The sequence below is a fragment of the Chaetodon trifascialis genome, chromosome 3 (genome assembly GCF_039877785.1).
Source record: "Chaetodon trifascialis isolate fChaTrf1 chromosome 3, fChaTrf1.hap1, whole genome shotgun sequence".
Taxonomy (NCBI): Eukaryota; Metazoa; Chordata; class Actinopteri; order Chaetodontiformes; family Chaetodontidae; genus Chaetodon; species Chaetodon trifascialis.
In genome coordinates, this window is record NC_092058.1 from 30,115,793 (window position 1) to 30,142,969 (window position 27,177).

Here is a 27,177-nt window from a genome sequence, read left to right on the forward strand (position 1 = left end):
TCAGTTATAACCCCAGTAAGCATGTACATGTAGGTTATATGTAATTTCACAATTGCCACTGAACTCTGACCTTCCAACTGAACACTCTGTCAGGATGTATGTGATACTTGCCGATCAGAGTAATTATTCACTAGCTTGCCTGGAATTCTTTGAGCTCTTTGGAATAGAAGGCAGCCTGTTAACGTATAATATGAGGACATGTGCTGGTCTAACAGAAATGCTTGGCAGCGGGGTTCCAAATCGAGCCAGTCAATGGGGGCTTATGTCTGGACCTTCCTCCTCTCATTGAGTGTAACAAAATAATGTTTAACAGAGATGAAATATCAACTTCTGAAGTTGCCCTCCCACATGCCCACTTAAAACATCTTGCCCCTCCCAAACATTCCCAAACATGATCCTGGTGCCCAGATAGCAGTCCTACTGGGCAGAGATTATTCGAGTCCACAACGCCCCCTTCACGCAGCAGTTAGACTTAGGGTGGGTAATCGTGGTTGAAGTGTGTGTCAATGCTCAATACTAAGCCAACCGTTAATTTGTACAAAACTCACATGTTTCCAAATGGATGTCCATCTCTCTCATCCATCCTCTCCTTGCCATAACAGCATTAATGTCAAAAAGAAATCGTGCTATGGCGGGGAGCACAGGACTGGCCTCTCTAAACATGTTTTAAAGCCAGCTGCAACTGAAAATAAGCTTGGGCACAATGTCTTTGAATGTACAGAGAGCAATAACAAATGTGCCATGTCCTTCGAAGATGAGATCTTTCTAAAAATAATGGGGAAAGAGGTCCATCAGGATGAAAACAGTAACTGGGTTGCCCCCTTACCATTCCGATCTCCTCGCTTGCCACTCCCAAACAACAGAGATCAAGCAATGTCTAGACTCAGCTCTCTAAGATGCAATCTAACAAAAAACTCTCAAATGCAACAACAGTTTTCAGAATTTACGGAAAAGCTGTTCCAGAACAAGCATGCAGAAGTTGCACCACCCATCAATGACAATACAATGCTGGTACCTGCCTACTTTTGGGGTATATCACCCTCAGAAACCAGGTCAGATATGGGTTGTCTGTGATTCGTGTGCTGAACAGTTCAGTGTGTCCCTCAACTCAGTGATACTAACAGGCTCAGACCTCAATAACACCTTGCTTGGTGTACTCATTCGGTTTAGAAAGGACACTATTGCAGTCACTGCCAACATCCAGCAGATGTTTTACAGATTTCTTGACAATGACTTATCTAAAGAGGTGCAAGAGTAGCACATGCAAGTACACTTTTTCGGAAACAGCCCGTCGCCAGCAGTGGCTACCTATTACCTTCAGAGAGCTTTCCAGAAGGGCAGGCCAAAGTTTGGAACTGACACAAGGCACTTTGTCAAGAGACACTTCTATGTGGATGACAGGTTGATTTAATTTCCCACAGAGTCCGCAGCAATAGACATGCTCAAGTGCACATGTGCATCCCTAGCCGAGTCTAACATCAAGCTTCAAACAGGGTTCAGTCATGCAAACATTCGAGCCCAATGATCTAGCCACAGGTATCAAAGACCTAAGCCTAGACAATGACACTCTACCAGCACAAAGAAGCCTAGGACTGTGCTGGGACATAAACACCGACACCTTCACATTCAAGGTAGCTGTTAATGACAAACCCTACACCCACAGTGGCATGCTCTCAGTGATTAATAGTATCTTCGACACCTTGGGAATAACAGCACCAGTGACAATAAAAGGCAGACTGCTGCTACGTGAACTTGCAAACAGAGACCAAGATTGGGACACTCCTTTGGGACAAAATAAGGACATGGGAAACATGGAAAATGTTCCTCCAAGATCTAAACAGTCTTGAAGTTGCACGCTGCTGTGTACCAACTTTCCTCTCAAAGTCCGCTAACACCAAACTGTGTATCTTTTCGATGCATCGAGCTGGGCAATTGCAGTAGTAGCATACTTGAGATAGCTCAGTTCATCCTGGATGAACTGGATCACAAACCAAACGCTGTCAAATTCTATTGCAATAGCAGGGTGGTCCTTTGATACATTTGCAATGACTCAAAGCACTTTTACATGTATGTCCATAATCGTGTTCAACGTATACGCCAGACCACTACTCCTGAGCAGTGGCATTATGTCGTATCAGAGCAAAACCCGGCTGATCTAGCAACCAGATGTGTTCCCACATCACAGCTTGATCTAATCCACCCTGAAAGAGACACTGAAATAAGATAAACCACTTCTCTTATCACAAACATTTAAAAAAAGGCCTTACATCAGAACGCTTCCATCACTTTTCCACATGGAACTCACTAGTGTGTGCCATTGCCTTTCTGATTCATCAAGTCTGCTCTCACACAACTAACAACTTGTCTCATCACTCTTGCAAAGGCTGGCATCATTGTAACAAGTCACACACTCCTGAAGAACTGGAAGGAGCCAAATTCTCCAGTCCGTTCAAAGAACTGCTTATCCATATCAAATCTATGTAGTTTGTGACAGGGACGGACTGACCATCTGGCATACCGGGCATTTCCCTGGTGGGCCAGCGTGCTATTTGGGCTGACAGTCGGCCACTTTTTTTTAATTTTAAATGTTGGTCTGACCGGCCCATAATACCAGACAGTTGATCAGCAGCCCAATTGACATTGGGCTGGCCCAATCACATTGTTAAACACCAACCCCTTTCGCTTTGGTCTAGCCGGCATAATGCATTTGGAAAAAAAAAAAATTCAGTTGTTCATAACCACTGCGACTGGCCCTTGACACACGCAGTTCTGCGGCCCAAAGGTTATTTTCTTCACTGACACGTGACAGAGCTCATCTCGCCCAATCATATCATGAAACACTTCCCCTCTTTTACGTCGGTAACGTAATCTGTTAGGATCTTCAAAAATGGAGAGAAAATGAGAAAGAGGTGTGGAAAAACTGCAAGACAAGAAGAAGCTGGCTCTTAAAACCAATGCTGCCAAATACGCAAAAATTTCTGATATGTATGCCATGGCAGGGCCTTCATCAGCTCCCGTGGCCAATGACAGTGGTGGTGATGGTGACTTTGAACAGGGACATGCAGTAAAACCTGCGGTAAGCTGGACTACTTTCAGAACACTTGTAATGAGGAAAGCAACCCAACCTCTTGGTAAATCTGATAATGGTAAAACGTCAATAACATATTTTTTGCTAATGTTCTATGGCCAGGTTAGTTTGCATTCTAGTTAGTTTGTAATACCTGTATACGCAAGTATTTCTAAGACATTGTGTATGTAGCCCTCTCCCTCATTCATGTGTCATCATACCATTTCAGTTTCTACACTGCTATTTTTATCTTGAAGATTTGTCAATTAAATCTCTCTCTCTTTCTCTCTCAAACATACATACACAGAGTTCAAAGTTCATTCAGGAGTTCAGCTACATTCATCCTTTTGGACTGGGTCAGTTCACAATTTATTGAGTACTACTCTTGGAAGAGTTAACATCTGATCCATCATTTCTCATCTCTAGTCTTTCTCTTTTCTTCCTCCCTTAAACACATAAGTAATAGGATGAATTCTGCTTAAAGATCCATTACTGTGAAGAAGTGGTGGAGTATACTTTTTTGTAGTGTTAATAAATTAGACTTTTTTGAAGTATTTAATGTGTCCACTCTCACTGATTCCTGTTAACTCATTGCATGGCTTAAGGTACGTGGTTTTAAAGAGTTGCACTGTTGATATACACATTCAAGAGACCGAAAAGACCAAAAAGGTGTGCGTTATCAAATGTGGTGGGCCAGTCTGGTCCAAAATGCCAGGGCCGATTTCTTGTCCCAGTCCGTCCCTGGTTTGTGATGATAGTAAACAGTTTTATCTTTACTACGTCGTGTGTACTGACGCTCACAAGCTAACATTAGCTAGCAATTCACTAAACCGTTAGTGCTTTTAGCACTTCCGGTTCCCTTGTCTAAAAGTCAGTACGTTTTTTGGGGATTTTGGTAAAATACCTCAAATAAGGTTTTTTTTCTACGACATACAATACATCAGTAAATACCCTACTTGACTAGACTAGACTAGAAACTCTGTCAGGGACATTAAATGTCATAACCCCCGAACAGACGGGAGTCCCGCCGTTTCAGGCTTTTTTTCCCGCGATATTGTCCCATTACTTTGATCGTTGCAACAGATACTTGATTCTACTAATTGTTGAATAGAGTTATTGATAGCCACAGAACACAGGGCAGTAACACTGACCAGCTTGAAAACCAGCAGTATCGCTCCATAAGAGATGGTGTATACTTCAAGGAAAACCCTTTCCTGTCAGGTCAGGTGATGATGTCATAATGTAAATAAATTTGTTGAATCAACAAGGTTTTCTGAGTGCATGCATCACTGAGATGTTGTTGAATGGAAAATAGAAAAAATAACATAATTGAATATTAATCATAAAAATATATAAATTTCAAGCATTTTGATTGAATTTAAGCTTACTTATTATGTAAGCAAATAAGCAAACAAATACACATTATTCATCTTGAATAGGTAGCCTAATTATTATGCAATTAAACCAAATAGACTTAATGTATTCTGAATACATAATCTGATTACTATGCATTTAAATTCAATAAAGTACATCAATTCTGAATACATTAACCTGGTGAATATGCATCTCAAATGAGTAGGCTTTATTACACCAGTGCAAATGCATCATGTAAAGTTTGTTTAATTTCTGTTTTTAAGTCTATGTTCAAAAAAAAAAAAAAAAAGGAACTTTGTCGAATAATTATTTTACATAATTTTTAAAAGTTAGGATTAAATATTTCTGTGAGTGCACATGGGAGGCATTTGGGAAAGGATCGGGGTGACACTCAAAATACCTGATTCAAATGATCGCTCGTTATCAAGCTCTGCAGTGGAATGATAATGAGCCACTCATTTGAATCAGGTGTGCTGGAGCAGGAAACATCTAAAACATGCAGGGCAGTGGGGTCTGAGGACTGGAATTGAGAAACACTGCTGTATACTGATGTCCAAGTTGCTCCTGTGTCTTACATCTCATCCAAACCTCTGAAAGCAATGGCTGCAAGTGTTTCATAGCTAAAGCAATAAAAATGTATAACTTTTATAAGCTCTGTCAGAGATCATTTTTCTGTACATGTTTATTACCAGGAAATAGACCTAGCCCATGCATCCCGTTAGCTTGTTACTATGTATTAGCATATCAATGCAGCTATTCACGCGTATTAACACTCAAATTAGCATGTCAATGACTTTTTCAAGCCACAATGTTAAATTGTAACCTGTCTTAAGAAGAAAGTAATAAAGGAGCAAGACGATCGGATCCTGGCTTGTGAAAACGAGTTTGGCTTGCTGTTTATCTACGTTAACATACACAGAGTATCCAACACGTAGTGGTAACAGTACACCCTCTTTGCCCGGTCTGTGAGTTTTGGTGGAGGGCCAACTCTTGGCAGGTTTGTTGTGGGACCATGTTCTTTCCATTTGAAGATGGGGATACTGTACTGTACTGTAGATGTACTACAGTACTGTACTGTAGATAAGGTATGATCGGACTTTATTGATCCCAGGGGACATTTAGTCGTTACAGCCTATCTATCTATCTATCTATCTATCTATCTATCTATCTATCTATCTATCTATCTATCTATCTATCTATCTATCTTATAGAATAGGAAAAAAAAACTATTTACAGTTGTAAAAAAAAGTAAATACCAAAGAATCCTACTGCCTAACTAACTAACTAACTACTGTAAAACTAAATACTGTACTGCACTTGATAAATACTATTGCACCTGAGAAAATACTATTTCACTTGAGAAATACTAGGTCTAGGTATATGCACAATATATACAGTTTCTAAAGGTACTGTTGCCAATATGGGTAATATATAGTATTATTGCATAGTTGAGAGAAATATGCAACTTAGAAATTGCACCAGAGGTGTAATTTGAGATGTTTTTGATTAATTTCTGCCATACATACCTGTTTCCCCCTTTCTGTTTGCAACTTGGGTTTAATATTTTTCAAGCTAATCGATCCAGCAATGACTGTGCATCAAATTACCTTAAGTACCAACATAAAAAAACAAAAAACAAAAAAAACAAACACAAATTAACTTGGTGTGAATTCCACACCAAGACAGTCAGCTTCCTCTGGTACATCATTGAGAGCAGGGGCAGTTTGATCTAAACCCTGTTGGTGTTACATCCGGTGCTGAAACACAGGACTCAGATGCGGAGAGCAGGGATAACAGTTTATTTGAAAACCAAAAAGGCAAAATGATAATCAGCCCGATGGCGAAAGTCTGAACAAAGGTGGCAGTCTCAGCTGGAGATCCCTAGACAGCTTCTGGTAAGGAAAACAAAAAACACTGTTAAACGGGAGAGCACTCAGGCCACAGAGAACAACAGGTGCTGGAGGGAAAACTCAACAGACACCGGGAAGAGTCACTTGTCTCCTTGAGAGGTGCTGAAGCAGGAGTGAGCCAGTCAGGGCAGGATGAACACAAAACTCCTCTTCGGGGAAGAAGCTCTCAGGTAAACCAAAACGACAATTGCTGGAGAAACTCAATAGACACACGTAATTAACCAAAAACTCCAACAGGGAAAATGCTCACAGGCAGAAACAAAAACTCACGAGAAGAACGGGAGCACAGCGTGCGGACGCCCGGGCTGCAGGACACGTGGCAGAGGCCGAGAGATCTGATCTGGCGAGACACAAAGGCAAGAACAAAGGATCATCTGGCACCAGAGTATGGGAGAAGCAAGCTTAAGAAGGCTGATCCTAATGAGGGAGATTAGAGACAGGTGTGTCGACTCGCCGCTCACCGCGGAGGAGATCAGCTCCGCCCCTGCCACGCTCCAGCCCTGGACACACATAAGGGAAAAGGGGAAACAGAAAAAAACAACGAACATAGCCAGGAACCACAGCCATAACAGTTGGGGAATCAAGTCACGAAACCCGTTGGTCTAATTTTTGCACTCGTTAATATAAAAAGGGGCACCAACCTTCCTCAGCTCAGAAGGATTTTATTTATTCCTTTCTTTGACTGCTGATTTAATAAAAATTAATGAATTAATGGGAGATTAATCTCATCATCTGAAGCGCAAACTCTCGATACAGGGATTGTCTATTCCCAGCTCAAAAGGACACCGTCTGACAACTTAAATGAAAAGTATTATTTATTTGACATGATAATGAGAATGGATATGAATAATGAATAATACAACAAATTATATGGATTATATGATGAAACACAACAACTAGATGAAGAAGCTATAGCAAAATAATAAAATGAATGAGCTTGGCAATAGTGAGAAGTAGTTTTGAGGAAAAATTAGGATTTGAATGTAGTGTTAATTTCTTGAATGAATGACTAAGCGAGCCTAATGAGAATTGAGAGAATTGTCGTTCGTGGCTCCGATCTTCGCTCTGGTTCAACGGGGCGAACCAGTTGAACCGCGGTTGAGAGCCGATATTGGACTGGGATGCTTCAGGAGCTGGACGGCCCCCAGTGTCGGCAACAGATGAGCAGAGGTTCTTTCGGCTGCTATTTGACTCAGACAGATAGGTTAAGGCTGGCTGCAAGACTTCGGTCCAAAGAGGATGACGGCTGTATGGATGTATGTATGTTAAAAATAAAGTTGAAAATACTTCCAATGGACTGTTGAAAGTATCTATAAAAATCTTCTTAGGTGATTTGGCTTTAATGGTTAAAGAAAAGAAGAGTTCAGCTTTAACTCTGAAAAAGTTATGCGGTTTAATACGGCGAGGAAAAGTAGACAAAAGATTGAAATAACATGCCAATAGGTGGGCAAAAGACAACCAATGAGCAAAAATTTAAGTTACAAAAACTAAACAAAAACTAAAATGCCAAAAAAGTGGTGGGAGTAAAGGACAAGTAAAGACTGGTCTCGAATAAAGAAGTGAGACAACGGAGAGACAAAGAAGACGTCCAAGAAGATGTGTAACATTGATGAAAGTGAAGTGGAATAAGTACAAATAAGAAGTGCAGTCAAACCAAGAAGAAGTACTAGTGAAGTGAACGCTTGACACACGCTGCAGGGCGTATAGTTTTGGTGCTCTGGGGCATGTCTTGTGACAAACAGACCTTCGTGCATCTAGAATGATTTACAGGTGAACACTGTGATTTTATCTTATAGAGAGAACTATCATTAACTAATGATTGCATGCGATAGACTCATCTGCTTCTCACTATGGTCAGTCACATATATTTTAAATGATCATATTTCAACATCATTCACAACATGCGTCAGACACCTTTTGATGAATAATGACAACATACTTCAATATTCATGCTAACATTTTCGATAACTAATAGCATAACTAACTAGAACAAAGAAACAAGGAAAAGCAGATTAAATTTGGTAAATTAAGCGTTACTAATTATAACTGTCTCATGTCACATATATGAAACCTAGCCGTTTCTAGTCTCTAAATGGCAGTATGGTCCCGTGGTAGAAACCAGATTAAAAAAAATTAATTATGAGAGCTAAGTTGTCTTGTCATATTACAAGCTAGAAAAACAGGAAGAACATTGATACCATACAAATTATGAGTTTAGTGCTTTAGGAACATCCAAAGTTGAATCAAACATATAAATTGCTGTAGGAGTAGAATGTGAATTACTTAGTTTGTGTATGGTGTATTGGGTATCAGGTCTCATGGGGTAATTAGCGGTGGTTATGATATATGGGGGGAACCTTTCTTTGTCTGGGCAGGTGTTCCACCCGGAAGGCTAAACAGTTTTTGACCGCCGAAGCAGCTGTGTGCTGAAGTTGCACATGTGGATGTATGAATGTTTTTGGAAACCTGTTTGAGTTTAATGGACACTGACACTTTGTGATGGTGTCACAAACAAATGAGCCACCAGGAGTTAAACCATCAACTTTTCCCAGACATGTGGGCATACAGGTGTTATGGCTGTGCTCTCTGGTCATTTTGTTTTTGTGTTTCTGCTTGTGTTTTCTCTCTCACTCCCCTTCTCAGCAGTTTAGAGACAGGCGGGAGCTGGGTTGAATTTCTCTCAGACACACCTGAGCCGCATCAGCTCTCATCAGCATGCGGCTTCTTAAGCCGGCTCTTCTCTCTCTTCGTCGCCAGATATATCATCCAAAAAATTATCTTTCATTAATTTTTCCACTTTTGAATATGTGGCTCTTCAGCTGAAGTCCTCCCCTCGAGCCATATTAGTAAATGTCTACAGGCCACCTGAATACTGTGCAGACTTCTTCGATGATTTTAATGAACTGCCGTCCATAATCTGTACCAAATATGATTGTATAATCATTGTTGGTGATCTTAACATCCATGTTGACAACCCCCAGGACAGAGGGGCTAAAGAACTGTACTGTACTCTTGACAGCTTTGGGCTGAGTCAGCGTATGTCAAAACCCACACATAACAAGGGGCACACTCTGGACCTGCTTATCTCCAAGGGTCTAAACATACACAAAGTTGTTGTGAGCGATGTGGCCCTGTCTGATCACTGTTGTGTTTTCTTTGAGAGCTCTATCGCTGTGCACATGAGTAATCAGAGAGAAGTTATCAAGAAGCGATGCATTACCGAAAACACCAGTGAAATGTTTAACACCATGATGCATTTTAATCCAATCAATGACAAAAATCTGGAGGACATTCTACACCAACTGAGCTCTTCCTACTGCTGTCTGGATGTTTTACCCACAGATTTTTTCAAAAAAGTTTCACGTCATGGCATCTGATCTGTTACAGATTGTAAACATGTCTCTAAGCTCAGGAGTCTTCCCACAGACCCTGAAAACAGCTGTTATTAAGCCGCTCCTAAAAAAGAACAATCTAGAAAAGACCTCAATGAACAACTACAGGCCGATATCAAATCTTCCATTTTTAGTTAAAAATCATTGAAAAGGCTGTGTTCCAACAGCTAAACTACTTCTTAACAGTTGCTATTGCTTCAACGTCTTTCAGTCAGGTTTTAGACCACATCACAGCACTGAGACAGCTCTGGTCAAAGTATTTAATGATATTCGCTTAAACACAGATCATGGCAGATCTTCAGTTTTAGTGTTATTGGACCTCAGTGCTGCATTCGACACAGTCGACCACGATATATTACTTGATCGACTGGAAAATTGGGTGGGACTATCTGGCACAATTCTTGATTGGTTTGCATCCTACTTAAAGGGCAGGGATTATTTTGTGTCAATTGGTAACTTGAGATCTGAGCAGACCAAAATTACATGGGGAGTCCCCCAAGGCTCTATCCTGGGGCCCCTTCTGTTCAACATTTACATACTTCCACTTCGAGTATCGATGATAACAGGCAGAAAATCAGTAAGTAAACATTTTTTGGTTTTCCCTTAATAGCTGATTCTGCCTTTATTTGCTGCCTTGTTTTCTGCCTTTATTTGCTGCCTAGTTTGCTGCCTAGCCACAGCATGACTGAGATATCTGACAACAATCAGTTGGGTGCTGCGGCCTATTTTATACACTGTTTCTACTGTCTTAAAAAAATAAATGAATAAAATTACAACTACACACAAAAAACCCTTAGTTGTACTTTTAATAATTTGAACTGTTACATTTACCTTTGGTCGTTTTGGAGTCCTGTATGGGTCCTCCTGAAAAGTCTGAAAAACAAGTGTGAAGGGAGGATGTAAAAGGCCAGCAGTTATGGTGATGAGTATAAGACTGAATAGTAACATGTGTACTGCCCAAAAGTTGTATACATACTCAGGTTTGTAAAAGCATAATGATAAATGTATGACATAGACAACAAATCTATCCATCCATCCATCCATCCATCCATCCATCCATCCATCCATCCATCCATCCATCCATTTTCTATACCGTGTATCCCTTTCAGGGTTGCAGGGGGTGCTGGAGCCTATCCCAGACAAAACAGCAAGCGAATTGCAAGGGAAAGGAGAAGACAGGAGGGAGTATAAATGAGCTTGAACATCCTGCAATAACACCTTCATTATTAAGTAAGTAATTTAAATATTAGATCTGACTATTTCAACGATAGTGTAACAACATACCTTTGGTTTTTCTGGACTCCACATATTGTGTCTCTCTATCCAGTGACACTCTGCCTTTCTTATTTCCTCAAGGCTCTCTGTTTTACAATAAAGTACAAGAACAGTAATTGCTGCAGGGATTGACCATCTGGCCACTCAAGACATTGTGCCTCCTCGGTAGTGATGGGCACGCTGGTTCTTTTAGATGTTCTGAATCACTAGAATCAGTTCACTAGAAAGATTTGTTCAAAAGATTTGTTCACCGAATCACCGAATGATTCAGTGCTTGGCAGGAGGAGTCTGCGACTCCTGAATTGATATACGGCTGAATTGAGCCATAAATTGGGCTCAGTGAGTGAGCCGTTCACTGAACGTATACCCCACAGTACATTCAGTGAAGGATTCACACTGAATATGCACCGTTCCCTCGCAAATTGTTGTAATGAGATGATCAGACAGTCACGCATTTTCTCAAACTGTGGGTTTTATAAACTACTTGTTACATACTGTGTCCTACTGTACGTGAGTTGTTGCGGTGGCAAATTTAGCAGAGTTTAAAAAAAAGTTAGTTTTCTCCGAGGTACATTTGAACACAACACACCCTTATCTCCCTCCATCGCTCCTGCCTAGTGCCTGCTACAGCTGGTGAGTCTCACTCTCTTCTCATTACTGCCAGCCTAACGTTTTACTCACACTCAGAACACTCTCGTCTCCTGGTCCTGGAAGCTGTGAACTGAACTGAAACCTGAATCGTTCACATGTATATCAATTCAGGAGTCGCAGGCTCCTCCTGCCAAGCACTGAATGTTTCGGTGATTCGGTGAATGAATCTTTTGAACGAATCTTTCTAGTGAACTGATTCTAGTGATTCAGTACATCTAAAAGAACTGGCGTGCCCATCACTACCACCCGTTTATGTCCTGGTGTGGCCACACCCAGATATACACGGCCGACTTAAAGCTAAAACCCCTTGCTAACGGCTAAAACCGGTGTGTTTTGCATGCAGCTGAAAACACGGTACCTGGTGCCGTCGGATTAATGTTACATGGAAGAAAAAAACACATCCCTGTTTACTTTACATTACAGTCACTTCCAAATGTCAGCTTCAAATTACATTTGAAGCAAGTATTTTAAAACTTGCTAACATTAGTTTCAAGTCACACAAGAAGTCTTTTGAAGCCACTTGCTATTGTTAATTACAAACAGTGACGTGCAGTCAGGGGAGCACGTCACTGTGCACGTCACAATAAAATATTTTTTATTTAAAAAATAAATTGAATGGTTTAATATATTCAGTGATTTGTAGCCTACTTTAAAGTTCTTTTCCATTTAACTTAAACATTTTTAGATATTTTTTTTTCAAAATCATTGATTATTCACATTTACCGTTCAAGAGAGGAGCGGTGAGGCAGCAGGACGATGAGCCTTGCCATGGATTGCGTAATGACTAACTGTGCTGGCATGCTATGCGGTGAGACCGTATCGCATGTTGCTATTAAAATGTCCGAACACTTTTACCATATGAACTCAATTTTTATAGTTTAGCTGGTGTAGATAATGCACAGTGTTTATTTTTTTAATCAACAACTGTATGTGTTTAACGTATTCTTGTGCTGAGTGATCATAAAACTGCTGCAAAGAGGCACTAGGTGAGGCACGCAGTTCTCCTGCCTCATGGCAGGGGGCGCTGGTGATCGCAGGGATTCTTCGACTCCTCGGCTGTAGAATAGTAGAATTAGTGATGGCAAGCTATGGTAAACAGTTAGCAAGTGTAGCGATCTCCATTGAGACAGAGAGACTTTTAAAACTGAGGAAAAATAAGGAATACTTCTACAAACAAGTTATCGATGCTTTTCTTCAAAAGGAGAGGCACATGGACTTCATTTATAAGTAAAGGTAAGATGATGATCATGTTTTTTTTTAAGTTCTTTTTTTCTATGCTACAGTTTGCATATGTAAAGAATGCTGATATGAAATTTTAAACAAAACACATTGACTGTTGCCAATCACATGGTGAATAAGCTACTCATTAGGGCACATACGTTTGTAAATCTGATTGTTATGACGTCAGTGCCTCACCAGCCATGAACCTCACCGCATGTCACTGATTACAAATCACATCAAGAGCCTCCAGTTATCTTATTCATTTCTACAATATAAAACCTGAAAGACTGTAGTAATTAACCAACTATATCACTAACAGTCTCCAACTTTCTCCAACTTCTCCTTTTAACATTCTTCAAACTGTGTTTGGCGTGAAGTACCCAGAACACACCACACGGGGCGCAGTTGGAGCAGAGTAAATACAACAAGCAAATTGTTTGTTGTGTGGGTCTGCATAAGAAGATTTGTTGAGCCACTTACAAACAGCTTGTTATGGGAAAAAAATCAAAATGACTTGTGTTTTGAACAAATGTAGAGTAATTCACAACTTGATATATTCATGTCAAGACACAAACTTTGTTTTTTAATGTTATTATCACAGGCTTAATTATGTCACAACTACATATTCTTAGATTTACTTTTTTCAGTGCAGCAGAGAAAAACACCTCAAAGAAAAATGTTCTTATTTGCTGGGTATGTCATGAAAAATATAAATGGTGGCAGTGTAACTGCTCCCACAATAACCCTTGTGATCACATGCAAATCAAAAAATAAACTTATTTATATTTTGCTGGTGGGACTGCTGGGGAACTGCATGTTTAATTTCTCCCCTCAGGCATGATGAGGTAGTATAGTGAAGTTCTTTTCATTAGACATGGTTATTAGAATATTCATATCAAACTCACTACTTATTGATATTCATTTGCTACACAGTCTCTTGTTACAAATTCTAAATGTCACAGTGAATTCTGAAACAGCCTTAAAGGCATGTTCATTATTTTCTTATTGAAGTGTTATGGTTCATTGGTTTGGAGATTTTGGCTCCTGAGGACTATAAAGCCCACTGATATTTGTTCAAACTCAGGTCTCAGATATTAAATTAAAGTTATTAGGAGCCACAGGTGAATCAGTAAACTAGCAGAGAATTGTGTGTTCAAATTCCCGCAGTAATACACAGGAGTCTCAGAACAATGCCAGTTATACAGTACTAAAAGATAAATGGATACACCATGCCACTGCTTTTTTAAATTATTTATATATAGCTCACTAGGAGCGAAGGTGAACTAGCAACTAGTCTGCCTAGAGTACATATCACCTTTTAAATCAAAGTGGTTACCATTTTCATGCAAGTCATGCTCACTTCAAAAGCATTAAAAATAGATACGTTTATATTTATTAGAGTTCTCAGGAATGCAGATCTAACATCCAAAGTAAAATAGAACCTGTTGGGAATTTCGTGTTGAGAAGCACAACGTTGCACAACACATCATTGTCTTTCTAGGAGTTCATTCTTACACTAGCAGAAGGACTCATCCTTGCCGCTTCGAGTGAGATGGCAAGAAGAGAGCTCAGAACAGGTACAGTTGTCAGGTTACATACAATACATAATCTTGTAAACAGGACGACATTACCATCAGAACAATGTCAGCACAATAGGCACATCATAATGTGTTGTTCAGTCAGGACAATAATCAATCAGCAGCTTTGATCATGCAGGATGTTCCCTTAATCAGTAGATGAGCACATCCGTGGTGTCATGGTCAGCAGATCAACACATACATACACCTAATCAAATGGCATAGTTAATCATTTGGCTTCATGGCAGTGAATGCTTACAACTGAGTAAAGAGAAGATGAAATCATTTGGTTCACCATTGAGGAACAGAGAAGATGAATAAGAAGAATAAGAATAAGCTGGCTTAGGCTTGCCCTGGACCAGCCCCTAGTTATGCTGCTATAGGATTAGACTGTCGGGGGACCTCCAAAGATACACCGAGCTCCTCTGTCCTTCTGTCCCTCTCCATCTGCACACTTTCATGTCCTACCATGGCGTGTTATTAACTTAGCTCCTTCACCAGAGTCTCTGTGCTTGGTCATCTTGCAGGTTCCACAGTGGCTGAATCTGGACTGTGGATTGCAGCTGCGTCTCCTGCCTTGGCCCTGCCTGACATCCACTGCAACTGCTACTACTGTTATTACATCCACTGTCACTGTTACTGTGACTGCATGTCTCTCTCTCTCTCTCTCTCTCTCTCTCTCTCTCTCTCTCTCTCTCTCTCTCTCACCAATGCTCTCTCAAATTTCACCAATGCATGGCATGTGTGTGCATATGCATGTAGTGTGTGACAAATAAAGGGGACTGTCCCTCTGATTCTTCTTCCTCTTCTTCTAGAAGAGATAGAAGTGATTTAACATGTAAAGTACAGTGTGTACAGTGACCCTGAAGAGAGGAGAATAAATGTAAAATGCAAATGCCCCCCCAAGACCAACAGCTTCAGGCATTTCAGTGCATGCCCAAAAACAACGTATTCATGTTCAAGTGACAAAAGTCTCTAGCAGCCACAGTAATTATGACAGATATAAAGGTGTGATGTTCACCGGAACACAATGTGCTTTATTTTGAAGTTACGCTGTTGGACAGGAAGCGTGTACAATATGAGCTGCTACTTGACTGACGATATGTGCAATTGTAAGATGCCGCTGCCGAACTATCATTTAAGTTACGAGTTCAAGGAATGAACTCTCATTATTTCTGCAGCCACCATGCAAGCAAGACAGCTGTTTTTCTCAGAGAAGAAGAGGGAAAACGGCAAAACTAGTTAGCCCACAGCAGAGGCTAAGGTAATCAGCGTGGCTTATTGGAGCAAGGCAAGAAACGTGACACACCGGCAAGCATGGCTGTACAAACTCTTCTGCTTCCACCATTTGATACCGAGACCGAACCTGGTTCCGTTGGGCCTCATTGGACCAAATGGCTGCAAATGTTTGAAAACTATACCATAGCAATGAACATTAACGGCGATGGTAGATTAAAAGCCCTGCAACTGCACGTTGCTGGAGAGAGAGTGCATGATATCTACGACACGCTTGCAGCCGATGGAGACAAATATGCAGATGTAAAACAGAAATTATCAGAAACAGAGATATTACCAAGTGTATCTCTTCAGAAAAGCGGCAAAAGAGCCTGGAGAAAACCTGGACACCTTTCACACCGGACTGAGGATGTTAGTCAAAAACTGAGTTTGCAGATATCAATGCAGAGATCAAAACACAAATAATACAAAGCTGCACATTATCAAGACTGCACAGAAAAGCACTAAGAGAACCTGAACTGACTCTAGATGACATTCTGAACCATGGGCGCACATGTGAACTGTCTGAAATGCCAGCATCAGGTATCGAAAGTGGCAATGAACTAACAGTAAACAAAGTATATCACAAAACTACACATAAAAACCCAAACAAAAGCACCTGGTCAGCAAAAAAGCAACCCAACAACCACTGCTGATACTGTGGAGGTAACTACCCTCATGAAAATGAATGTCCAACTAAAAACAATCGATGCAGAGCATTTTGCACAACAATGTCGATCAAAAGCTAAGAAGATTGACTACGAACAGCCACACCGGAAAGCTCACATCCGAAAGTGTGCATCAGATAACGGACAGTGCCTCAGGTGAGAAAACAGGACACACATCTGGCAGCGGTGAAGCTTATGTTTATGTAGTTAACACTACTTAACCCTCAAAGCTTCCACTAACTAAGATCATAATGAATGGCACCCAAATACTTGTCCTACTTGATTCTGGAGCTAACTAGCTAAATTAACTGCATAAGTGAAGCCACTTATAACAAACTGATGCCACGTCCCACACTAAACCCAACTGATGTCAAGATCCACCCATACCAGTCAACAAAATCTCTTTCAGTGTGGGGTGAGTTTGAGTGCTGTCTGGAAAAACACAACAAAAAAGCAACATGCACAGTCTTTGTTATCAAAGGTGATGGATTTAACATCTTGAGCTATGAAACATCCAAAGACTTAGGACTGATCCACATTGTTACAGCAGTAACAGGTCAAATGCAGCATTCAGTAGCAGATGAGCTGGTCGAAAACCACCCAGAACTATTCGAAGGGATCGATAAGTGACTTAGTTAGTTGAGTTAAATGCGGTCAAGCACATAACGCCTGTAACACCCCCCCACACAAATTCAAACCCAGGGGTTTGAAACAATGATACACACAAAAAAAAACACACTTTGGATAGAGCGTCAGCGAGCACATTATCTGCTCCTTTCTTGTGCTCAATCAAGAGCTTGTATTCCTGCACAAACAAGGTCCAGCGCATGAGCCGTTGGTTATGGTTATACATGCGCTGCAGAAACATGAGTGCATTGTGGTCAGTGCGAACAACGAGTGGGGAGCTGCAGGACCCGAAATACACCTCGAAATGTTGGAGGGACCATAGCAACACGAGAGTTTCTTTTTCAATCGTGGAGTAGTACAGTTGATGTTGGCTGAACTTTTTGGAGAAGTAGCTGACGGGGTGCTTGATCCCAGTTGGGTCGGCTTGGATCAAAATAGCCCCCGCCCCTACTGCACTTGCATCGACTTTCAATAGGAAGGGACAAGAGAAGTCAGGAGCGGCGAGGACAGGCGCGTGACACAGTAGGGTTTTGATGCTTTCAAACACGTGCTGACAGGCTGGAGACCAATCAAAGGCCGCTTTCGGACTCGTAAGATTCGTGAGAGGCTGCACGACGGTGGAGAAGTTTCTACAGAAGTTTCGGTAATAACCGGCCATACCGAGGAAACGTCTCAGCTCTCGGCGGGTTTTTGGCACAGGAAACTCTGGTATTGCACTGACTTTTGCTTCGACTGGCCTAACCTGACCTTGTCCCACCTGTCGGCCCAGACAGGTCACAGTTCCCTTCCCAAACTCACATTTGGCCAAATTCAGAGTGAGGGAAGCACGCGCAAGACAATGAAAGACTTCTGTGAGGGTGTCAACATGCTCAGTCCAGGTGGACGAATACACCAGAAGGTCGTCCAAATATGCGGAGCAGTTTTTCACACCTGCTAGAACGATGTCAACCAGACGCTGAAACGTGGCGGGCGCATTGCACATACCAAATGCCATAACAGTGTACTGTAAAAAACAGTCGGGGGTGACGAAAGCGGAGATCTCGGATGCACGTTTAGTGAGAGGCACCTGCCATTTAGTAAATCGAGCTTAGTGACAAATTTGGCGGCGCCTATGTTGTCCACACAATCCTCCATGCGCGGTAGAGGATACGAATCTTGCACTGTGACCGTGTTCACCTTACGAAAATCCATAATGAAGCACGGCGTGCCATCTGGCTTGCCTTCCAAAAGGCAAGGAGAGCTCCATGCACTGGAACTGGGTTTTGCCAAACCATGGTCGAGTAAATACTGGGTTTCTTTTTTCATTAACTCTCTTTTGAGTGGATTCACACGATAATGATGTTGTTTGATTGGTCTAGCATCTTTTACATCAATATCATGCTGGAGCACGGTGGTTTGAGAGGGTACGTCTCCGAAAAGACACGGGAACTCATTTACTAACGTCATAATGTCACTTTGCTCCGAGGATGTCAAATGTCTGAGCTGTTGAGGCAATTCTTTGATCATCTCTTAGTTTGGGAGACGGGCGCTCATCAGAGCAGTGTGACGTGTGGACAGTCCATCTGCATCATCGGGCCTTTGCTCAGTGACAATGAGCGCGGAGCACTTTTCAGCTAGGGGAGCTTCACCTGTTGTTACGGTGTCGGATTTGTCGCGTGAGTGATATAACTTCAGCATGTTTATGCGACAAAGACGGTTTTTGCGTCGCCTGTCCGGTGTGTGAATAATGTAATTTGTGTCGCTCAGCTTTTGGCGAATGACGTAAGGACCGGTGAAATGTGCAGAGAGGGAGGAGCCAGGAATTGGCAGCAGGGCCAGCACCTGATCTCCAACTTCAAACTGGCAGTCTGCAGCAGAACGGTCAAACTGCTTTTTTATTTCAGTCTGTGAATCCACGAGTGCTGCCCTCGCAAAGGAACGGGCGTGAAGCAGACACTCGCAGATATTACACACATCCTTCTCCGAGGACACATCCACTGAGAGAAATCTTTCCTTCAACACGTTTAAGGGACCACGACGTGTGTGGCCAAAAACAAGCTCAGCTGGACTAAATCCTAAAGATTCTTGGACAGATTCACGAGCCGCAAACAATGCAAATGGGACTCCATCATCCCAGTGTTTTGCTGTTTCCGAGCAATATTTGCGCAGCATGGACTTCAGAGTTTGATGCCAGCGCTCGAGTGCGTCCACTTCATTCTCTCTGAATATTGGCACTAAAGAAATGTGCTTACTTACATCAAACGAATCCCTGGTGTCACTAACAACGCTGGGGGGAGTGTTTGCTGTCACTACCTCGGACGTGAGAGCGTCTCTCTGCGACGCAAGCTCGAGCTGACGCAGCCATACAGCCTTGTCTGCCTCTATTTCCATCTTCTTGACTTGAAGGCAGAAGTCAAGCTGCGCTTGGCAATCTTGTGCCTTTTCAGTGGTCTCTAACCAAAGGCGAGTGAGGCGGATCTTTAGCCATGCCTCATCGCGAGATCCCGAGGAAGCAGGAGAGAGAGGATCAAAACGGGGCAGAGTGACCGGTGTTTTGGGCCGGCCCTTCGCCTCGAAGTCAAGTCTCTGGGCTGCTTGGCTCATTTGCTCAGACACAGAACCGGGAGTTTCTCCCATATGGCTACCCCCAGCCAGGGCGCCATCAGCCTGCGCATCGGACTCCAAGGGAGCCAGCATAGCAGTCAACCCCGACCCAGTTAGAGCTGTAATAATTAAGGCTTTGATGTCTCTTTTTAACATTTGTTTGGAGACAGAGATGCCGAAGTGGGCTGCTACTGCCATCAAATCATCCTTGCGACATAAGTCAAGCAACTCAACAGAGGGCTGCTGAATGAACTGACAGAGATCAAATGCAGTCATGACTAGACAATGAATTTCAACAGCACTCACCTAACACTAAACAATAATCCGGCCGTTCAAAGATCCCGGACAAGCCCCCATTATGTTACAACCCTCTGATGGAAAAGACTAGGGATAAAGGGAAGCAACACGGTGCCATGATGTTAAAGTTATTAGTTTATTTAGTTATTGTTTAATGATTTAACCCACAAAAAAAAAAAAAAAATGACAACAAAAACCACAAGCAATGAACAACAAAGGGAGAGGGCGGCGGGTGGTGGCAAATCATAAAACAAACAAAAATCAGCTACACCTATCCCCAAATCCACCCCAAAACTGACTACCATACAAAGAAAAATTAAAGAAGAAATTGATCTATTTACACTGTTTCTAACCTCGACAAAAACACAGGGGAACAGCCACCCATAAACCTAGTGTGCTAACAGAAAAGTTACCTGTGGTGTGGTGCACGGTGATGTGTGAAAAACTCAATAAACTAACTATAGCCCAGCTCCTGAAAACCTAGTGCCTCAGTGCAATTAACCAAACTAAACTCACTGGTAGACCTAAAAACAAAACAGGATCTACACAGGACTCGCAAGCACTAACAATTTTAAACTCTTTCGAAGAGGCACAACGAGGCGAACTGATCACTGAATCACAGCTGCGCTGGGCAGCGACAACACACACTTTTTATAATGTGCGGTAGTGCCCGTATTGGAGCGGGCGCTGATGAATGGAGGGAGGAGAGACCAGGTGGAACCACGGGATTGGGCAGTACACTCAGCGAGGGGACGGGTCCGGGACTGTTGGGAGGTGTCTTTGAATTAGGAGCCGCTGCGAAAGGGAATCCCCGATGACATCACGGTTCCCACGCTGCAGAACTGGAGATACTTATGAATGAATGACTTAGTTAGTTGAGTTAAATGCGGTCAAGCACATAATGCCCGTAACAGTAAGCTCCAAAACTTTCAGGTAAAACTGCACATAAATCCTGACATTAAGCCCACCTGTCAACCTCACAGACGCGTTCTCTTTCACCTACGTCAGATAGTAGAGGATGAACTTCGCAAGCTTGAAGCAGATGGCATCATTGAAGAGGTCACTGGACCGACACTGTGGGTTTCACCAATAGTTCCACCTCCCAAACCTGAAGATCCTGACAAAGTAAGGATTTGTGTAGACGTGAGACAAGCAAACACAGCCATCGAAAGAGAACATCATATCACTCCAACCATTGATGATGTGATTCGTGAGTTAAATGGTGCAACTGTGTTCTCCAAACTGGATCTCAGAGCTGGGTACCATCAACTGGAGCTACACCCAGACAGCCGGTACATAACAACATTCATCACTCATCTTGGCCTGCGGTACGCTTAATTTTTGGCATTGCCTCAGCAGCAGAAATGTTCCAAAACGCGATTCATCAGTCCTTACTAGGACTAAAAGGGGTCAAAAATCTCAGTGATGACATCATTGTGTATGGCACAAACCAAACAGAGCATGACAACAACCTTCAGGCCCTGTTTGCGAGACTCAAAGAGACTGGGCTCACATTGAAAAGTGAGAAATGTGAATTTAACAAAACAAAACTGGAAGTCTTTGGTTTCATCTTTTCTGCAGACAGTGTCTCAGCTGTTCAGCATGCCCCTGACCCTGAAACACCTGTGGACATCAAAAGCCTACTGGGTATGGCTAACTACTGCGCTAGATTCATTAAAGACTTTTCATCCATCTCAGAGCCAATGCACCAACTCACCAGGAAAGACACACCATGGGCATGGGGACAAGAACAACAGGAAGCATTACAGGCACTCAAAGACAATCTTACCAGTGACACAGCTTTGTCATACTTCTATCCAAACAGACAAACTGAACTGATAGTGGATGCTAGTCCAGAGGGATTAGGTGCGATACTCTGCCAACAAGATCAAAAAGGTATGAAGCATATCATAGCATATGCAACTCGATCTCTCAGTGATGTGGAAAGGAAACACTCACAAACTGAAAAGGAAGGGTTTGCCATTGTGTGGAGCTGTGAGCACTTCCACTTCATTGTCAATTTTTTGAGCATAAAATCACAGTAAATTACTGGCCAAATTTTGCATGACGTTCACAGTAATCTTCACAGTTATTTATTGCAAAATATCCTCACAGTAACCACTTGTAACTTCACAGCCATAATGTTACAAGAATTCTTTGTGAAATTGCAACATTATGCTGGAGTTTGGTGGCACGGTGGTACACTGTCGCCTCACAGCTAGAAGGTCCCCGGTTCGAATCTCGATGTGGGCGCTGGTGCCTTGGTGCCTGCTGCTTGAGGAAAGATAAGGGGCCTTTCTGTGTGGAGTTTGCATGTTCTCCCCGTGTTCACCTGGGGTATCGTCCATAAAAATACCCCCACTAAAAACATGCAAGAAGATCACCACCTGACCAATGGTGATGAAAAAGGAACTGGTCCCCGGGTGCTGGTCGACCGGCAGCCCACCGCTCCTGGTCTGCCATGGAGGAAGGACTGACCATGGATGGGTCAAATAGCGGGATGGAATTTCACATATGCATGGCGTGTACAGTTTCCTCCTCAACTGCATGTTGTGTGTTGTGACGAATAAAGGAAATTCTTCTTCTTCTTAGTTTTACTACTATCACTACCTGTGATATTACAGTATGCATTAGTGGAATTACAGCACCTAGGTGTTTACAACATTACAACAATGGCCTTTACTTTTATACTTTCACTGTGAAAGTAATGCAATATTTGGACCTGTACATTTACAACAACATATGCTAAATGTGAATTAACCATCTGGTGAATATATAAAACAAACAAACAAACAAACAAACAAACAAAAAACAAACAAACAAGGAAACCAAAGGTCAGTTTGTTTGAATTAAACAAATTCTGAAACATTACCACATTACAACTTCACGCACACAAAGAACACAAACAAAAAACACAAGTTTTGTTTTTTTTTTGTTCCCCCCCACCAAACTTTGAACCATTACTCAAACCATAAATAAAATGTGATGAAGTGATGTTTTGTGTGTGTTTGTTGGTTCTCTGTAGATAAAAGAGCTTGGTCTGCACCAGCTCTATATGGAAAGTGTCCTGAGACAACTTCTGTTGTGATTTGGCGCTATACAAATAAAACTGAAATTGAATTGTTTGCCTGATGAGGATATGTGTGTGAGGGAGAGTGTGGGAAATGCAGGGTCGGTCAGTCAGTCTGTCTGTCTGTCTGTCTATGAGCATCTATGTAGACCATTCAAAAATTAATGATCTTGCGCAGAAGGGTGCTCACTCGAGGGTTGATTGTTGTGCTCTTTCTGGATTTGGAGCCCTTGTCTGGGTTGATGCACAAAAAGCACCTGTTAACAATAAGCAAAGATAACAGTTTCAGTTTTAAATAGATTTATGCTTTAATAAGAGGAAAACTTTTGGCCAAAAAAAAAAAAAAAAAAGCACAAAAAAAATCCAAGTCCAGGCACTCAAGTGGGTTTGAAAAATATAAAGAGGCCTTTAATTTAATGAGCTACATTCATTAAAATTACACGTGTATCGGCTTGCGCCTTCTTCAGGGTGCAGTGACAGTGATTTATGCTTTGCAGGCAGCATTTACCGAAGGTTCATGCAGTGGTAAATACCAGATCTACCAAGTTTGCAATTGCTAATTTGTGTTCAAATGTGAAGATTCTAATTGCGAAACACCATCTCGATAAAACGGAGCTGGGATTTGGAATACTTCTTAAAAACTGAATTACGAGAACTGGTATTTCTAGGCAGGTTGTGCTCTGCTCCACTCATAGAGCTGTGGTTATAAATGGTAATGATCGTTCTGTGTGTTACAATACCTTTGTATGAACTCCAGTGTGTAGGCCCCAATCGCAGGATACTCCAAATTGAAAATGTAGAAGCTGCTGAAGAGTGCAGCCACCCCATGCACAACATTTGGGTGTGGGCCCATCACAACCTCCCCCTCAATAGACAGCATCCATGCTAAAGGCCTCATTATGTAACCTGAAATTAACAGACAGATTTATTGGGTCAGCTGGCTCATAGCATGCAAGTAAACATCCATTCATGTGAAAATCCCTATAATTGAATTTGCCAATATCCTTTGCCACAGCATTAGCATCACCAATTATACTGCATGGTGTTGAATAAGGGGGGTGGCGGTATGGTATATGATTATCTATTAGCTAGAAATATCAATGAAATACAAATATAAAACATTACATTACCTTGTATGATCAAGCAGGGGGTGGTTGGTAATGCTGCTGTACAGCTGTAAAGTAGTAACACAATGGCATTGTTTCAACATGATGGAAGGATCATGAAGACCATTCATTGGAGGTACATCGTATTTAATGTGTCTCCTTTTGGAAAAAGGTGTTTGTAAAACATGTTGCCTGTGTGTGAAATGTACTGTAATAAATACAAATTAATTTCATTCAATAACAATCAAAATTACTGTCTGTTATTACATCAGCCTTGAGCAAGATGTTTTCCTTGGTCTTAAAGTAGGCCAATAGGAAAAGGAAGATGCAGGCAGCCTTTTCTGAAGCCTCTGGATCAAAGCTGACTACAACTTCCTTGATAGCAGGTTTGTCTAACTGCTGGCAGAACAGTAGAAAAGTACGACCTCTGTGGTTCAGGGCTTCTTCCACTTTGCTAAGGACAGCAATGTCTGTCAGGAGGCCAAAGTGGGAATAGAGTCCTCTCTGAGAGAATGGAAAAGGCCATTCTGCTTTGATCTCTGCCACCGCTGGTGCAGGCACAAGGTTGAGGTATCTGTGCAAGATGATGTAGGTCTTCTCCATCAGAGGTTCTGCTCTCTCTGCTCCACCCATCCCTTCATATGTTCAGACATGCAAACCCTTAATTTCATGCATTCTGGTGATTTCTTCAGCACTTGATCTGAAAATATGTAATTTTTTTCTTGTAATTGTAGCCCATTTTCACCAAATTTGGTGACCAGTTATACCGAAACCATGATCAAATTGATCCTCAGAATCTTAGAGGGCTCGTCACATAATCCCGATTAGTCTTTACATCTGAATGAATGACAGGTCACACATTAACATGAAAAAGTTAAATAGCATGCCTGTGGATATGTTGCACAGTGTCTTCTCCATGTCCTCCAACGTTGCCTCGGTCTTCCCCTCAGGCAGTTCAGCTGGGCACCACCTCACACACCTAGAAGTGGGAATCACAGGTTAACACAGTCAGATAACAGTCCAAAGTTTCCTGACAGTGTGATTAAATAATGGTATTATGATAATATTGATGATCAATACTTTGACAGACTCATTACACTGGATAACAATCGCAATATCTATGTTTTGGCCAACTCCTACACATACCTATACTGGTTAATAGGACCTCTTGCAGGCAATCTGGTCTTTCCTGCTGCTCCAGAGGGAATTCTTTTCTTGCTGCGATGTCAGGCAAGAGTGTTTGTTCTATTATTATACTCCACTCTTGCTTTTATTTGTTAGAGAAGAGAGTGGCAGCCATCTGCAAGAACATCACCTTGGTTGCTGATGTCAGCAAAACATTTTGGATAGATCCTCACAATGTTTCAAACAATGCTATGACACATTATTCGGGTTGCAGCTCGTGCTGTATCATTTGGTCTGCCACTACATTTATCATGACTCTACTGTCCTGTAGTGATGGTCTTTTTTCATTTTCCACTGCACTTCTAATTGCTTCTGGCATCTGGAGTTGGACAATAGGCCATGTAAAGAAGGAGTACTTGGGCAGCTTGACGCTGGGGAGCTCTCAGTACTTGCATGAGGTGAAGAGAGCAAATCCACCATATCAAGCATTACCAATCCTAGAGAGGACAAAGACAAATTATGAATGAAGGTAGGGCAAGATGTAGTGCTAGAACAAAAGGCTGATTAAGTATACTCCATTCAAGTTGTCAGATTGTCTATTAGCTGTGCCAATGTTTTCTTTTCAATATTTTGAACACATGATGCATGCTGAAAATGTGTCTCTTGGATTGCACTTCCATTAACAAATTGAGATCTGCTAAAGAACTGACTTGACATAAAATGTTTCTCATCAATCAAAAACACTCACTGGTTCAAAGTGTCATGAGTTACGGTTCAAATTGCACCTTGCTAAATACCATTCAGCATTCAGGATTGGCTTCAGGTATTTGACAAGATCCTTCTCCTCCAATTGTCAGAACTAGGACAGACAAACTGCAGACCCACAGAGCAGACCAGAGAGGCGGGTGATGAGAGGTCGGTAAACAGGAAACAGTCCAATAATGCAGCAGTACAAAATCACGTGGCAGATCGGGAGTCACAAAACCAGGCTAGAGTTCAAAACCAGATACCCGTAACGAAGGCAAAGGTGCAAAAGATGCTGAGCAAAAGACACAGGTGTAGACAATGAACAATCACATACGTGGGGAAGTCAAGACACCTAACAAGACAACACAAAACAGGAAACTGAAAACCCTACAAAATAAAACAGGAAGTGACACAGACTAGACACAGACTAGGACCTGACACCAATTATCTAAGATCCTCCAAACTCTCCACTCCAAGCTCATCTAGTAGCGTTGTCAGCACGTCATCAGGGAGACCTGGTAAATACAACCAAACTGCTTCCTTTATAGCTTCCATTATGTTGTGTGTGGACAGGAAGAGCCACGGCCCAGTTGCAGAGTCGTATGAAAACCTTTTATTAGTTGAACAGAAAATCACCTTATCAGGGAAAAACTCCTTCAAAGTAAAATGAACCAAAATCGCCACAGAGGGGAAAAAGTAGCAAAATAAAGAAAAACACAAAAACATGACGAGGGCGATAACTGACTCAAGAAGAAAAATGAAACTCAAAGTGTCCAGGAGCAAAGTCACTACAGAACAGCACAGACAACAACAGAAACGCAGAAACACGCTGAGACAAGCAAGAGATGGTTTTCTGGAACAAGACTCGTGTGATAAGAGCACAAAGAATAGTTTGGCACAGGAGTCAATCTGGAGATTGATTAGCAGATGAGGAGCAGGTGTGTCAGGTGAGGCTGGCTCCTGAGGAGATTGGTCCCCGTCTCTCTCTCACATGCTCCTGCTGACAGAGAGGGAGGAAAGAAAACAATGTCAGATCAGAATGAGGGAAAACACAAAAACCCAATCATGACACATTACCTACTGTGATTTCTTGGTGTCAAACAAACAGTGTCAATATCAAATATTTAGGAAGGGAATCCCCTTTTGAAATATTCCCTACTTGTCTGTCTGTTTGCAAATCTGTTTTACACTACATATGCTGTTAACAATACC

The 27,177-nt window shown here is 41.9% G+C and overlaps 1 protein-coding gene and 1 pseudogene across 1 annotated transcript in view; both read right to left on the reverse strand.

The window, feature by feature from the left end:
- The window catches only part of LOC139328444 (putative nuclease HARBI1), a 143,649-nt gene that overhangs the window by 89,423 nt on the left and 27,049 nt on the right, over positions 1 to 27,177 (reverse strand). The window lies entirely within an intron of this gene.
- On the reverse strand, positions 24,328 to 25,597 carry LOC139351308 (uncharacterized; annotated as a pseudogene).